The sequence below is a fragment of the Cebus imitator genome, unplaced genomic scaffold (assembly GCF_001604975.1).
Source record: "Cebus imitator isolate Cc_AM_T3 unplaced genomic scaffold, Cebus_imitator-1.0 Scaffold413, whole genome shotgun sequence".
NCBI lineage: Eukaryota > Metazoa > Chordata > Mammalia > Primates > Cebidae > Cebus > Cebus imitator.
The window spans coordinates 1,433,409-1,450,065 of NW_016107728.1; the positions used below are offsets into that span (position 1 = coordinate 1,433,409).

The 16,657-nt window shown below is 42.9% G+C and overlaps 1 protein-coding gene across 2 annotated transcripts in view; it reads left to right on the forward strand.

Moving 5' to 3' along the window:
• The window catches only part of FYN (FYN proto-oncogene, Src family tyrosine kinase), a 217,153-nt gene that overhangs the window by 61,714 nt on the left and 138,782 nt on the right, over positions 1-16,657 (forward strand). The gene's annotated exons all lie outside the window — the stretch shown is intronic.

Consider the following 16,657-nt stretch of genomic DNA (forward strand, 5'->3'; position numbering starts at 1 on the left):
CGGGGTTTCACCATGTTGACCAGGATGGTCTCGATCTCTTGACCTCGTGATCCACCCGCCTCGGCCTCCCAAAGTGCTGGGATTACAGGCTTGAGCCACCGCGCCCGGCCCTCATGCTAGCTCTTAACCACAGCACTCAGTACCTCTTTCTTGCAAGCAAATTCCAAGAAAATGAAAGTTGAAGGCCATAAAAAGTATTTGAGAAACACTGGGATTTCATTTATCAGGACTTGACCTACATTCTTTCCGGGAATATTGTCAAGATGAGATATAGTTGTAAACGAGGCTAGTGCAGTGTGATTATTCTCTCAAGTTTGCATTTCATTAGCTGGAGTCATTTGCTCATGCTGTGTTTTGCAGAGTCTTCCTGAAGCTGTTGAGTTCTCTGGTGATGAGTTTAATATCTTTTTTAAATTGCTGTGACTTAGGCCTTGGTAAAGTTCAACTAGGTTGGGTGGGGAAGCTCTTTGAACTATTTCAAAAATCATTAAATTACAGATAATCACAGATCTAGAAGAGAGAAAATATCAATTATTTAACTTTAAAAGCAAATCCAACTCTGTATTTTAGAAATTACTTGCAAGACAGTAAGTCCATTATTTTACAACACAATTGCACTTATAGGTTTAAAATTAGAGGTAAATAGCATAGTAAATACTCATTTAGTAGTTGTTTAATGAATTAATTAATTATGTTGTTTATATAATTTTGAAGAACCAGGAAGATGAGTGAGGCAACCTCAATGTGTACGTGAGGGCAACAATAGTGTATAATGTCTACTTGGCGCTTTATAGAGGGCATGACTATCTCCATAAAAATATTTAGTATGTTCATGATGTCTTTTATCTAAAGAACGTCATGCTTTAGACATTAGTTAATTCTCAAAACACTACTCTGAGGAAGGTGGGGGACACACCCCTGATTTATAGATGAAGAATTTGCAGTTGAGACTGGTTAAGTGTGACTAACTCAAGATTGATTAACACTGGTGGTAGGAGACTTGTCTCTGGCCTCATTCTGTGCCTGTGACCTGCACTTTGACCTTCGGGAAACTTTATAGCCTCCTCCTGTCCAGCCTCCCTCCCTTAAAAAAAAAAAAAAAGGAACATTTCTGATTTAATTACCCCCTATAAAGGAAGTGTGATAATTTAGCTGTGTAAGCATATTTTGTCTCTAAGTATACAACTAAAGTATTTCTAGCCATTTCTCCCCAAACTTTTTTTCTTCACATAGTTCCACAAAGTGCACACCAAGCAGATGGTACAGACAAGCACATGGGTTATTTACAGCCAGTACAGTAGAGGAAGGCATATGTGCTAAGCCCTCTTATACCCACTCCCTGGGAGCCATTAACACATCCATTTAGATGAAAGAGTCTCAGGGTTTTGCCACGGGCATTTCTGCTACACTCCCCTGAAGCATCACCATCTGCCCTGCCTCCTCCCAGAGGCCCTGTCACCCTCCGTGCTCCTACCCAGCCAGTCACAGCCCTGTTCTCATTCACTTAGATACAGAGCTGATAACAGCTGCTCTGTTTTTCACTTCAGTCAGTTTAGCTCTGTGTCTGACTTCTTTCTACCTCCCAGGATGTAGAAGGCTCTGTTTTTTGTGTGTGTGTTTTGTTTTTTGTTTTTGAGACAAAGTCTTGCTTTGTCATCCAGGCTGGAGTGCAATGGCACCATCTCAGCTCACTGCAACCTCTGCCTTTCAGGTTCAAGTGATTTTTCTGCCTCAGCCTCCCAAGTAGCTGGGGTTACAGGTGCCTGTCACCATGCCTAGCTAATTTTTGTATTTTTTAGTAGAGACGGGGTTTCACCATGTTGGCCAGGCTGGTCTCAAACTCCTGACTTCAGGTGATCCACCTGCCCTGACCTCCAAAGTGCTGGGGTTACAGGCATGAGCCACCGTGCCTGGCTGAAGGCACTTTAAAAGGCTACCCTTGGGCCAAATTCAGTTCCCTACAGTTCCGTATGAGCACTGTCCACACTTTAAGCTGGATCCTGGAGTGCAGAGGGTCATAGGACGTGGTCCCTTGGAGCCGGTACATTTGTTTCTTCCCTTGTGCTACGGTTTCAAGGCTACACCTGTGATGTCTGGAGAGCCCGCAGCTGTTGGGCAGTAAGACCACATGCATCAGATGGACCAAACACCAGCCTCCACTTCCTCTACCACTCACTAAGGAATTATTAGGTGCATGTTTTTCTTCCTTCTTAAATAGTCTCCCCAGGTGAATAATTATTCATTGTATTTACAGAGCAGCAATTCAGAAATGTTTTCTACCCAAAATGTTTGTTGGGGTGGTGGGCAAAAGACTTTGTTGATACCAAGCCCAGCTATTTCTGCTTATCAGCCCCACTCCCTAAAATTAATTTTTAAAAAAGCATTTCAACTAGAATTTTTTATTATAGTGTTGGAATTGAAAGAGACTTTTATAAAAATCCATTTAGGTGAGCTAGTGTAGGAGTTTTCTTGACCACATAATAGTAATACATGCAGTATTTTTAGGGGCATTGCTGTTTTCAGGGTTACTACACACATGTCTTCATTTGTGCCTCCCAACAGTGTTTGTAAATGGACAGAACAAGCTCATCAGCCCTGTCTTACTGGCGGAGAAATAGACAAGTACTCTGGATGTGGTCCAACCAAGACATAGTACACTGATCAGATATTGACTCCTTTGGTTTCTCTGGTTTGCCGCCATCCTGGCCTCATGCACATGATTTTTTAAAACCCTACATGTAGTAGTTTATATGTAACCCTAGCAAATAACAGCATCTTGATGATTCTTCCAAATTGTCATCCTTCAAGTGTTGAGTTTGTCATCCAAAGGCCTGCAAGTCTTTTTTTTTTTTAGCTTAGTGTTATATTACTTTATATTACCATAGACATTCTTGCTATAATCGTTAGTATTGCAACAGAAACCTATCAGAGATACTTCGTAGAAAGAGAGTTTGTTGCTATAAAATAGATCTCATAGAATCTAAAAACAGGAAAGAGTGATGAGGGAGCCAGAAAGCCATGAGGAACGAAGCCCATTCTCTACATCTAAGTCTGTAGACCCAGAGCTAGACTCTGGGTCTTCTGTCCATCTACTGCATTCTTCCAGATCTGTAGACCAGCTCCCCCTGCTTGTCCTTGGGCCACAATGGACCCTGCAGTGCCCAAAGCTAATCTATATAATCTGGCGATTTAGCAACCTTAGCAATACCTTCCCAATTTTCAAATTCCAAAGTCCTGGCAGAACAATCTAATTAGTTTAACTTATCTTTTTAAACAAAATACAACTTGTAGGTTTCTAGCCAGCATAGGGATGAGCCTCCCTTGCATCAGTTGTTCAACCCTGCTCCATCATATGTAAGGTCATCCCTCCCCTCATCATATGTAAGGTCAAGTAAGGTCAGAACAGATTCCCAGAGAAGGGGATAAGGGTGGGGCAGTCACCCAAAAATGTACAGATATGCTTTGAGAGACCATGAAATATGAAACTACATTCTGCCTTTTGTCTTCAAACAAGTCTGTTTGTGAAACTGGATTCAGGTAGAGTAAGAAGCACAGAAGCCATTTGACCCATATTGTTCAGTGTTTACAGTACTTACATTTACAGGTCCAATCCTTATATTATATGCATACCCTGCAAGCTCTAGAACCTGCTACTACCCATTACGGCATGTTTGAAACCTTTCCTTTTGAAAGTTTCCTCTAAACTTGATGGCGTATGTAAAATTAAAGTCTGTTTGTTTCCTGTAATTCTAGCAACTTAGTAAATCTAAAGAAATTCATAAATGAAATCATACAGCATAAAATACCATTTCTGTATCTTGTGTACCTAAAACTGAGCTCCCAGAGTTAACAGCGACTGACTACTTGTATATTCAGCAAAGGCAGAGGACAGCCATGTTTGCCACATATATCAGCTGGTGCTGGGCAAGGTTGGCTCCCTTGCCAAGCAGCTCCAATTATTCTTTAGTAAAACACACTTTTATTCATTGAGGAGCAGTTGCTTGCCAACGTATTATACAGTTATATAGTGAATGGAGAACAATGGATGCATTGTAGAAATATTTTTAAAACAAGTAAACAACAGTGGGTAGGAAAAGGACCCTAGCTCCCAAGTGAAGACTGCTGACATGTGGGATTTAGCAAAGCGAGAGTGTAAGGAAGCGTTCAGGAGGACTGAATGCTTTGTTTCAGACACCTCTTCCTGGAAGGGCCCCCAGCAGCATTCATTTCTGCTCCACCCACGGGGTGGGTTTGCGGGGAGGCACAGGGAGCAGGGCTATGTAGGCATGTGTGGAAGTGAGTATGTGTGCACCCAGGCACTGGGCCTCACATTCGTATGTGTAAGAAGAAAAAAGACAGCATACATTGGTTGATTTAATGCTTCCTGAGGTCTTAACTTGAAAGGAGCATGAACATAAGTGTAAATTTTTCAAGGGGTTAGAGTTTGTGGGTTTGGGTGAGTTGGGATGAAATAAGGCCGAACTGAAACATCTAAAAGATTTACAGTTCACACAGGAGGTGACTACTGAAAGTGTTTTCCCTGATCAGTACCGCAGAATATGCAGTATTTTTACCAGACCAACATCAAGTGGATCCACATCCCAGGACTGATTGCGTTTGTGATTTAATTCTGCCTGGATGGCCCTGGGATACTCTCAGTGAAGGCCTTCCATGAATCAGAGGTTTTTCTCTTCCCATTCCAGTGACAGCCAAAGGCCCCCTTGTTAGAACGGATGCCAGCAGATAAGGAGACCACCTTTTACCTTACCCTCATAATGTAATTCCCATATTTTTATCCAGTTAGTAATATAAATCTTCAACTCTTAATGCTTATTCATTTGTCATAGTCATCTCTGCCATATTATGAACAAGATAAGATTCAGATTACAAGGCAGTTTCACTGAATTTTTATTATTCTCTTTGAGCTGCAGCCATCTGACCAGAGAGCTACTACCTTCACTGAAAGAATTGTTTTTTGTAAAGTTAGGAAATCAGTCATTATTGCCTATTTGATGGCAGTGAGAACTAAAACCTAGGTTTTTCTGACTCATGAGGTGTACTTAGTATTACATCTTTTTTTTTCCATACTTTAGTCATTTGTATATTACCTTAATGATTTTTGCCATATCTATGTGCCACCTTTTTAAGGGAAGTCACGCATTAATTCAAGGGAAAATATATATTTTTTTCTTCTAAATTTTTTCTACTAAATTTTCAAAAGAAAATTCTATGACCATCTCAAGTAGAAAACCAATATCCTTTGATATAAATGACAGCCATTAAAATCAGTAAGTGAAAATAAGAGAGGCCCATGCCTGAGGACTCCAAGTCCAAGGCCACCCCTCCGCAGTGAAGTAGGGGATTGGCAGATGTTAGAGGGCCTGTCACCGACAGGCCAATATCTGGCTGAGACTTTGGTGCTTAAAAAATATTGGAAAATAAGGTTCTTGTTTTGTGGTTTGATGTTATTTTGTGCCACCTAACGTCTGCCATCTGCTTCTGAACCTGGTGTATCCCTAGGAGCTCACAACATTCCCCATGCCACAAAGCACCATGACTAATCCAGAGAACTCAAGAGATTCTTGCTTATTCTTCACTTATGCTGATGAAAAGTGCACATGGATATGGGGAAACTTAAATGTCTCTTATCGGTTACCCACTGAAGGTAACCGTAGAGTAGAGAATGGCAGTCACGCATGCTGCCTCCTGAGAACTGCTTCAGTTTAGTGGAACTGACATTGGTTGTGTGGAAGTTGAAAGATGGGATGAAGCTCTTCTTCAACCCATTTGTTTCAGGCCACCTGAAAGCACAGTATATATTTGTTTGCCAAAATAGAGGTAAAACCTAACTGAAAAATCATGTATTTATTTCTAACAGGCTGCTTTTGCTATAGGCCATGAGTATGTGCAATTAAAGCTTAATATCTTTCAACTTAAACAATCTGAGATATTTTCCTTTTCTGTAGTATATTTTTTGTTTATTTTAGGAAAAAAAGCAATGGGGGCTTTATAAAACCAGATATACATAAGTTTAACATAAAACACATTGAGACTTTTCACTACATGGCTAAAGTAAGGTATCATTTCTTTCATGAAATAGGTGTGCCATAAATATTTTGAAAAGTACGTCTGTGAATTTATTGTTGAACTACTTCTCTAGACAAAGCTGTGTCATTTCAAAAATTGCTGGTAGGAGTCTGCAGTTAGCTGTAGCGTCAGGTGCTACCATGAGTGGGTGTGGCACAGCCTTCAGCTGCTGTTCTGTGTGATGATGATGGTAAGGGCCTGACACTCCCTGGTGTGCTTTCTTTTGAGGTATGGCACCTGGCATCTTCGCTGTTCTCCTCTTTATCCAAACACTCTCCACTCTGCTCTGTGCCCCAGAAAATTGACTTCTATGCACGACCTCAGTGGGTTCCTTTCCCTTTGGTTTCTAGTTGAGTTTAACAAGGGGAGCGCCCAGAGATTGGAGGGAGAGAGAAGGGGTAGGTCAAAATATCTACCCACAATGGGGACCCTCCTTTTGATTTGCTGCAGCCATGAAATTGTGGTCACTGCTCCTGTCAGGCAGCACCTCCGTGAGTGTTTCTGTCCAGGTTTTGGTGTCTGCTTCCTCACCCTGCCCCCTCGGCCTTTAGGTAAAACAGAACCACCCTGTTTCCTCCTCATTACTAGCCCAAGGGGCTGCAGTAGGCCTTGTGCCCTGCTCACTTCTTGGTAAATGCCCCTTTGGGTAAATGCCCCTTTGTGATCATTTGAGGGTGCCACCTATCTGTTGCTCGTACCCTGATGGATGGAAGGTGTGTTTGCAGTGTGCTGCTTCAGTGCCTTTGTAACACAGCAGAGCTGAGTGGTTCCAGAGGGACTGACCTCTGACCTCAGCTTTAATAGCAAGGTGTTCTGTACCAGTGTGGTCCCCAAACTCCAGGGTGCTACAGGTTGTGAAAATGCAGGTTCCAGGCCCCCACCTCTCAACCTACTCATTTGGAGACACTTAGGATGGCTCTTAGGCTCTTGCAATGGTTAACCATTTGTAGTTGACTGGACACAGAATCTGATAACTTATTACACCCAAGCCTGGGTGGCCCTCTGAACAGGTGACTAGTTAAAGGGTACTCGATCCCTGCTTTTTATACCATCACAGGAGATGGTATAAAAGATGAGATTGGGAGTTTGAGACTAGCCTGACCAACATGGAGAAACCCCGTCTCTACTAAAAGTGAAAAATTAGCCTGGCGTGGTAGTGCATGCCCGTAACCCTAGCTACTCAGGTGGCTGAGGCAGGAGAATTGCTTGAACCCAGGAGGCGGAGGCTGCGGTGAGCTGAGTTTGCACCATTGCACTCCAGGCTGGGCACCAAGAGCTAAACTCCATCCCAAAAAACAAAAAACAAACAAACAGTTGTCTTGCAGACACTCTTAACCTGGGGGTAAGTGAGTGAGTAATCAAGAGAAACCCCTGCTGGTTGTAAAGAACTACAGTATCCTAAAAAAATACAGTATAATGCAAAGTCAAGAAATCAAACTAATTTCAGAGAGAGGGGAAGACTTGCTTTTTTAACTCTTTGTTAACAACAGTAAACTGATCCATTAGCAGGAGTGACCAGACTTCCCTGACTCACTGCACAAGATTCTGAAGAGACCATTTTCCATTATCCAGGAGTAAAGCCCAATGTCTGTCTTGCCGTGGAGTTCCTCAACATCGTCTGCTAAGAAACAAATTCTTGTAGACTACAAAAGTACAACTCAAGATATGAAATGTAACTGTCTAAATACAGGATACTGTTTTCCTACCAAAAAAAAGTTATAAATAAGTCCTCTGTTAAAATAAATCCCTCAGTAGAGCCCTTGTTATAAGCCCATGAAATGCATAGTCTGTCCCTGTCACACAGAGCACACCCGGAAGAGGCATCAACATTCCATTCTTCCAAGGGAAACGTGAAATCAGAGCTCAGCACTCTGAATGAAACAAATAGGGTGTGGAGAACAATCAGCACTGGGTCTGGAAGACATGAGTTCAAATCCTGTTTGGACCCATGTCTCCTTGCCAGGCTATTGGGAGGATTGAATAAGAATGTGAAGCTCTTGGGGCATGTGAGATTCTCAGGGTGTTGCATGCTGCCTCCCACTCCCACTCCTACCATCTAAAACATTCCTCACCCTAGCCTCGGCATAGTTAAAAAGATAGGAACCTAAATGGGAAGGTGCATTCTGCCGACTCAGCGGGGCAGACCCCAGGTGCCTCCAGCTCCCTGCAACGGGTATTGAAAAATTGTAAGACAGAATTTCTTGGTCCCCAGTTAGTAATAATTTACCTCACCTTGAATAGGGTCCAGGATATTCAGCAGTTCCATCTCCCCCAAAGGTCCCATGAGGGTCACACTGCTGAGGCTAATTGCTTGAGAAAGATAGTATACTATCTGTTTACCACATTTTGTGATTTACTTTATTTCAGGCCTTTTCCTTTTGGTGGTTTGGTGAAATGCTGGTAGCTGTTGGGTTGTGGACATGAAGGTGAAGGGTCATCTTGGACAGAATAACCTAGGGACAGGGATCCTTCCAGGAGGGCAGAGTTGGGCTGAAGGGGTGACTGACACAGTCAGGGATGTTTGAGTAATACTGATGCAAGTGTGTCCCACCCCTTCCTCTTCTACTTAGACTTCTGAGCCATCTGGACTGATTTGCTCTGGAAACAGAGAGATGGTTCTTTATGGCCTGTGGAGTTATATTTGATCAACGTTTAGGTTCCAGGAATTACAAGCTTGTACAATTGTATTTCATCTCCGAACACAAGCTGGTTAAAAAGGAGAAAAGTCACTCAGACTTTGTGTTTTCCACAATCTAAATTAGATGCTAGTGCCAGGGCACCCTAGGAACTGCGTGGAACTCCCAGAGAGCAGCTGCTGGCTGAGGGCAGAACGTGGTGACCAGGCTACACGTAGACCCCAGCTTCCTAGTACTCTCATCCCACTTCCCCCTTCCTTTTTCCCTTTGTCCACGGGGTCTTCAACTGCCCCAGTAACTGCTGTGGACCCAGAAGAAAAGGAAAAGGCTAGGAAAAGCAGAAACACATTGGAGGAACTGCTGTGAGAGCCAGCTCCTAAGTGGTACCAGCTACTCCCACCCCATTGCCTACCTTTTTTTCCACTTCAACTTTTACACGACCTGTAATTCAGTTATTTTGAGGTTGTAAATGACCTTTAAAGAGAAAGCATTGGTTTCAGAGGGGGCTGATGACTCATTAAATGATCAGTAACGCATGTGTATGAGTTAATCCAATCAGTTTGCTCAATCAGGGGAAGGGGAAGGGGAAAGGGGTTATGCTTGGTAGGGTGGTCAGTAGACAATTCCGGTGCCTCAGGAGGAGGGGACCCAGGTGGGATGTGTAATGATGTGAAGCCAATAGGAGAACCAGAAAGGGGGCTGGTGTAGGAGGGCAGAAGGAACGTGAACCACATGGGCCCTTGTTTTATTCTAAGTAAAGACTGGTTTGGTAAGGCAGCCTGGTACCTAAGACCAACAGCAGCAGCGTCTAACATGTCGAGTTGCCAGATTTAGCAAACAGCAAAATATAGGACACCCAGTTAAATCTGTATCTTAGATAAACAATGTATAATTTTTAATGTATGTCCCAAGTTGTGTATCTGAAATTCACACTTACCAGACATCATGAATTGTATCTGGTAGTGTTCACAATGGCTTAGATCTGACATGTGACAGCTCCATGAGAAAGATATTGTCTGTCCCACTTTAGTGATGGGAATGGCAAGGCTCAGAGGGATTGTGGTTGACAGCCTCTTCGCTGGTAGAAAAGAAGCCTTCAAAGATAGTGTTCCTGCTTCTTGGCCAGACATGTAAAATGCGTTGTAGGACTAAACAGTTGTCTTGGGGCCAGCTGTGGTGGGTCATACCTGTAATCCCAGCACTATAGGAGGCCAGGGTGGGCCTCCAAAAGGATCACCTGAGATCGGGAGTATGAGACCAGCCTGACCAACATGGAGAAACCCCATCTCCACTAAAAATGCAAAATTAGCCTGGCGTGGTGGTGCCTGCCTGTAATCCTAGCTACTGGGTGGCTGAAGCAGGAGAACTGTTTGAACCCAGGAGGCGGAGGCTGCCATGAGCTGAGTTTGCGCCATTGCACTCTAGCCTGGGCAACAAGAGCTAAACTCCATCGCAAAAAAAAAAAGAAAGAAAAAAAGAAAAACAGTTGTCTTGCAAACACACTTAGAGCCAAGCCATGTGGCATTTATCCTAGGGTAGAAGATAGGTCACTAGATCAAGGGGAGGCCTGTTAGAAAAGCTGAAGCAGGCTGAAGAGGACTCCTGGAGGTTAACCCCCAGATTAGGGTTAAGGCAGAGACCTGGAAGAAACATGAGAATTGCTTGGTCTACTTTGATAAAGAAGCTAAGAACTAAGGAAGTGATGTGGCTCCTCAGATCACGGGAGAAACGGCCAGTGAAGCCCAAAGCAGAATCAGGGTTTCTTAAGTCCTCACTGAGTTCTTTCCATTATATTACATGGTGCTGACTTAGCAGATTCTTATTAAAGCCTCCAAGTTTCCACACGACGCTAAGTACCCACTTGTGGGAAGGACCACATACTGCTTATGAGTCACAGCCCTCGTTTTCTTTTCTGTTGATGTAAGTACTGCCTAGATAGCCCCTTGTTACCAAGAGGCTGGATTACGTGTTACACCCCAGTGAACAAAGACTAGGGACCAAAAATTCAGGTTGTGCCATTTATTGCATTGTATGTAATTTAATTTAGGGCATGGTATGTTGGTTTCCAAAATCCAGCTACTCGGTAGAATAAAAGAGAAAGCTAAAGTTTTGCCTCCTGGTTAAAAAAAAAAAAAATTCATTGGTTTTACAATGTAGCATCCTATTTCTGTGTGGGACAGGGACGAAGGAGAGCCACAGTCCCAGTAATCTGCTTATGAGCTACTGGGGATCTCTGCAGCATCCATCTGGGAAGAAAGGAATGTCCAGAATAAAGGAGGGTGCCGCTTCTAAAGTCTAGGTCTCTGTTCCCCAGTTCCCCTAGGGACTGACGGTTTTGTGATAGCAGGGGATGTAGGTATTCTTTAAGCCTGACTTTGGCCTGTTTTTCTGAATCCTTAGGCATGGCCCTCTTATATTTTCAGGGCTATGATGACTCTTCCTGCCTCTAAATACATGGGAATGAAATGTTCTGTTTTGGTTTATTTGGTTTACTTTAGCAGCTTTTGATGTAAACTGTGGGTTTGAGGATAAGAAGACTTAAGTGCAGATAGTAGCTATATTCACACTGTCTCATCCCCTCAGTAAATTAGCACGTGGGAAACTATTTCGAGGGGAGGAGGTCATTTCTGGGAGAAAAGATGCTTTTCCTGTTCTCTTTTCATGTTGTTTGCTCCATTCCTAACACGATAGATATTTTTTGGTGTTTCCTTGGAAAGCAAAATATTCCATATTAGCATACCATGGCATGTTTGGGAAGCTGTGCATTTCCACAGATTATTTCTTCAGGAAACTCTACATTTGCACTGTTGGCTTTAAAATGAAATTATCCTTGGCAAGTTGTTTCATTGTAATCTCAGGAGTGATGGTGTTAAACGCTAGCCAGTCAAAGCCATAAGCAAAGACACTGTTATTCAGGTTTCTGTGTTACCCTTTATCTCTGTGGTCCTTCCCCATCTACCCCTCACCCCTATACCCCAGGGGTCACTGGCTCAAAACACTATGAAGTGGGTTACTTCCTTCCATGATGCTAACAGTATTTATACTTGACTCTTCACAGATTGGAGAATATGAAACAGAATGTGAAACTAAACAGCTGAGGATATATGATGAATGAAACTGGCTGGGATCTGATCAGTTTTATAATTTGCAGTCCTCAATTCAGAGTAGCTTGGGAGTAAGAAAACCTCTTAAACATTTATTAATGTTAGCGGTTGACTTAAAAAAAGAGAAAGAGAGATTTTGGGGTAAAATCTTACTTCCAGAATCAAGCCATAAAAGTGGCATGATTTGAGAGAGATAAAAAGGTTATATTAAAGCCCAAATATTTGACATGATAGAATTAATACCTTTGGAGGAGTGCCCCTGAAAGTTACCTGATTTGGAATATCCAAAATATTAATAATACCAATTAGCCAAAAACAGTGCTCAAGGGAGGAAGCAGCAGCTTGGCCTTGGAACTCTAAGTGGCCTTTAAGGGTGAGTGGGAAGCAGGTGTTTTGAGGCAGATGGAGGATCCTGTGAACAGTCTTCAAAGCAGGTGGAGGCTTTTAATAAAGAAAAGTGGATAAACAGCTAGGCTTCTGGATTTCCATTTTTCTCCCTTAGAAGTTTGGCTGGATTCTGGTCATCTTCTTGTCCCAGATTATACAATTCCCTAGCCAAGAAAAACATGTATGATTGAGAAATCTCGGACTTTTACCCAGTTTGTTTAAGAGACTCCCTCTATATCCATGTTGGTAACTAGTGGTTAAGTGGACTGTGGCTCTACTGCGTTTCTGTCCCACACAGGAATAGGATGCTGCATTGTAAAACCAATGAATTTTTTTTAAGCCAGAAGGAGTGTTCTCACACTGCTGTAGAAAATTACGTAATTAGGACCAGGCACAGTGGCTCACGCCTGTAATCCCAGCACTTTGGGAGGCCGAGGCAGGTGGATCACTTGAGGTCAGGAGTTTGAGACCAACCTGGCCAACATGGTGAAACCCCATCTCTACGAAAAATATAGAAATTAGCTGGATGTGGTGGCAGGCACCTGTAATCCCAGCTACTCAGAAGGCTGAGGCAGGTGAATTGCCTGAACCCAGGAGGTGGAGGTTGCAGTGAGACAAGTTGCACCACTGCCCTCCCCAGCCTGAGTGATAGGGCAAGACTATCTCAAAAAAAAAAAAAAAAAAAGGATTACCTAATTGAGTAATTTATAAAGAAAAGAGGTTTAATTGGTTCAGAGTTCCACAGGCTGTACAAGAAGCATGATGTTGGCATCTGACAAGCTCCTGGGGTAGCCTCAGAAAATTTATAATCATAGCAGAAGTCATCGGGGAGCCAGGACTTCACATGGCCAGAGCAAGAGGAAGAGGAGGGGGGGAGGTGTCACATGCTTTTAAATAACCAAATCTCATGAGAACTCATTCACTATCATGAGCACAGCACCAAGGGGGAAATCTGCCCGCATGATCCAGTCACCTCCCACCAGGCCCCACCTCCAGCATCGGGGATTACAATTCAACATGAGATTTGGGCTGGCACACAGCTCCAAACCATATCAGTATCGCATTGTTAGTTAATGTGGGATGTGTTACTGCTTATCTGCCAAGTAGGCTGCAAACATTTCAAATGCTGACATGGTGTCTGGTGCTTCACTCTTCCCTTCATTGTTACCTGTCCGGTGTCTTGCACCTTGTTTAATCATCCATTACACAGAGACCTTCCCCTGGTGCCTAATAAATTCTGCCAGGCATTGTGGGGAGCTGAGATGGAGGCAAAGCCATTTTCTCAAAGAATGCTCACATATGGGTTGTCCACAGAACACCCATATAGACGTATGTCTAATACCAATGCAAGTGAGAGGAAGGAGTAAGACAGAAGCAGTGCACACCCCAGGCACTTCTTTGATTTGTCGCAGTCTCAGGTACACCTGCTATTTTTGTAAGTGGCTCGTGTTTTTCTAGTAGGACCTGGACCACTGGAGAGACTCCTCAGTTTACTGATAATTCAGAGTGAACAATGTATTCCCTGATGGGTCTAAGTGGCTGGTTCTGTTGGATTTTGATATTCCAGCATTACCCACCCTGTCATTTCCCTAGCCAACAAATTCTCTCCCTATGTATGTATTTGTTCAATGAAACTACATGTCGTAAGAATTGCCATTTATTCTGCTTCCTGGTGAGGAAGGAAGTTGCAAGGTTTGTCCACATTTAACCAGGGCTGGAAATGTCACCCGTGGCTGCCATTCCTGCACATTTCCACAGGGGAGCTGGCATGTATGGGACTCGTTCATAACAAAGATGGAGAAGGTATGGGTGCAGTAAGAAGGGAATTGTACAAGTGACAGCCTCACAGACAGCGAACAGTAGAGATGTTTGTTCAGGTGATACAAGAAAAATGGGGAGCTCCCTTGAAAAGCCACCTAATTCTAAATAAAATGTACACAGCATATGGAGCTCTGCCTTGATGATGATGGCAGTGGTTTACCTTGGAATATATAAATTCAATACCCCCGTTAACCTGAAGTGCTCTAAAATCTGCTGTGTGGGAAGTGACTGAGCCAGGAGATCAAGATACTACCCCGTTGTTGCTAGTGGTTTGAGGGCTGCTTGGCCACCTGCATCATCACCAACGGTACACACAGAGTTTCCAGATCTCTCAGGTATGAAACTAGACTCTCAGCAGCTAAGCATACACATCCTCTTCCTTCTGCCACTGTGCATCTAATCCTTAATGTGGTGGACTTGCGATTTGTTGACAGAGGTCTTTCCACTATCTGTGAAGCATCAGGATAAAATGTAAGGAAGTGTAAGGTGACTAAGTATGAACGAGCAAATAGTAATGAGACTTTCAGGTTGAAATTTTGCTCTATTTTTTCAAATCAAGAAAGTTAGACATTTGCCATTTATCCTTGTCTCTGCTGCACCCCCCATGGGCTGCTATCCTCTGGGGATATCAATAATCTGGCATTTGGTTTCCCATGAGAAGAGTTGAGGAGAGAAATGGAGGCATGGGCAGGAGAGGGTTAAATCTAAAGCTGGGTTTCCAGACATTTGAGGCAGAGCTTTGTGTTACTGCAAAATAACCTGTTCATTAGGAATTCTGCTGCATCATCCTTGGAACTTAAATTCCCATTTTCATCCTAGTGGGTATTTTTGTAAGTCAGTGAATAGTATTAACTTAAACTCTGAAAAAATGGGACGAGCCTGTGACAGATTTAGGAAGCACGGTTGCAGTCGTTCCTGTTTTAGATTATAGTAAATTCCTTCTGCATGCAGCTCACTTTTTGTGCATTTTCTTTTCCTCCCTTCCTCATATTCATGATCCCTTTGGCAAGCGGTGTCCATCCCTCCTGCCCCAGTCCCGTGAGTGGCTGTGAGGACTCGCCCTACAGAGCCTTCCACAGCTGTAGAGCCTTGTTTCTCCCAAGCCCCCTCCTCCCCCCAAGTCCTTCCTGCCCTGTGCTGAGACCTGTGCCTCATTTTCCAGCTCTTCTGGGGCAGGGTGTCATTACTTGAAAGAAAATTAGAAAGCATTTTATGTTGTTTATTACAGATCATTAATTGAAGCTCCAGTAAACCCAAGGAATTTATTCTCTCATTGATGTGTGTATAACTCCTATTAACATTAATAAAGTCGTTTAGGATCAAAGAGCCAGCAGAAACCCATAATAGAGGATCCATTTTGATCCTGCTTCACAAAGTGACTCATTCCCACAGGGCATCAAGCAGCATTTTAAAGATAATTTTTACAACTCCCTTTTAAAAAGTACAGCAATTGCCGAATGTGTCATAGCACACTCATGTCCTACAGAATATACATTGCCAGTTACCATTTTTACAGGACTGCCCCACCCTGGTTGGAAGTTTCAAGGTTTGTCCATATTTAACCAGGGCTGGAAATGTCACCCATGGCTGCCGTTGCTGCACATAATCCACAGGGGAGCTGGCAGCTATGGGACTCGCACATAACAAGGATGGAGATGGTATGGGTGCAGTAAGAAGGGAATTGTACAGGTGACAGCCTCACAGACAGAGAACAGTAGACATTTGTTCACCTGAGCCATTTGTGCCCTGCCCTTCCTCAGTGGTTCTGGACAGGCAGCATCATGACACAGAGAGCCTAGGGGTAGTGGGATTTTAGTTCAGATATTTGTGAAGCTGTCTGAACCTATTAATACCATTTACCAATCCTTACTATGATGAAAGGACCACAAGGAAACAGAAGATATCAGAAATGAATAGTACGTAACTGGGAAAATATCCTTCATTTTTCACATGAAAAGTGAACACTAAAAAGGAGTTAGAGTTGCGGTTTCTCTGTCCATGTATTGGTATGCTTGTTATTAGCTCACCTCAATACCTAGTAAGGGGAAACATCTCACCTAAGCACATCCCATTTTAATGTCTCTGTGTTTTTCCCTTCTCTCCCCACCTCTTTTTCCACCTCATCTTCTGATTTTTACAAATGTTCCCCATGTTTGGGAAGTGAGTTGAGTTTGGGAGAGAGACAGGAGATATCTGTACCTTTACGCCTGATTTGGACATACAGTTGGCATCCTTCCTGTGCCCTTTAGTCTTTTTTTAGAAACATTAAATTTTTAAAAACTTGTTTATTTTTGAACATTGCTTTTTTAGAATCACCCTGCCTCAAAGGTAGAGAGGAAAAACTGTAAGCGAATCTTATTAGATTTTTGAAGTGCTCATCATAATTGAACTATTTCCCTAATGACTAGTAGCATCTCACCTAGATTTGTCCTTGTAGTGGTTACTGAACTTTGCAAGATCTTTCAGTTCCACTTTACTTTTGACTGTTGTTGGAAACATGAGTATTCATTTCTGTCATTGCTAATCTGGATTTCCAAGGAAGAAAAATATGAAATATCCCTTTAATCACTGAACTTTACTTCCAACCCTTTATTTTTTCCTAAAAAGTAAATATACAATTTT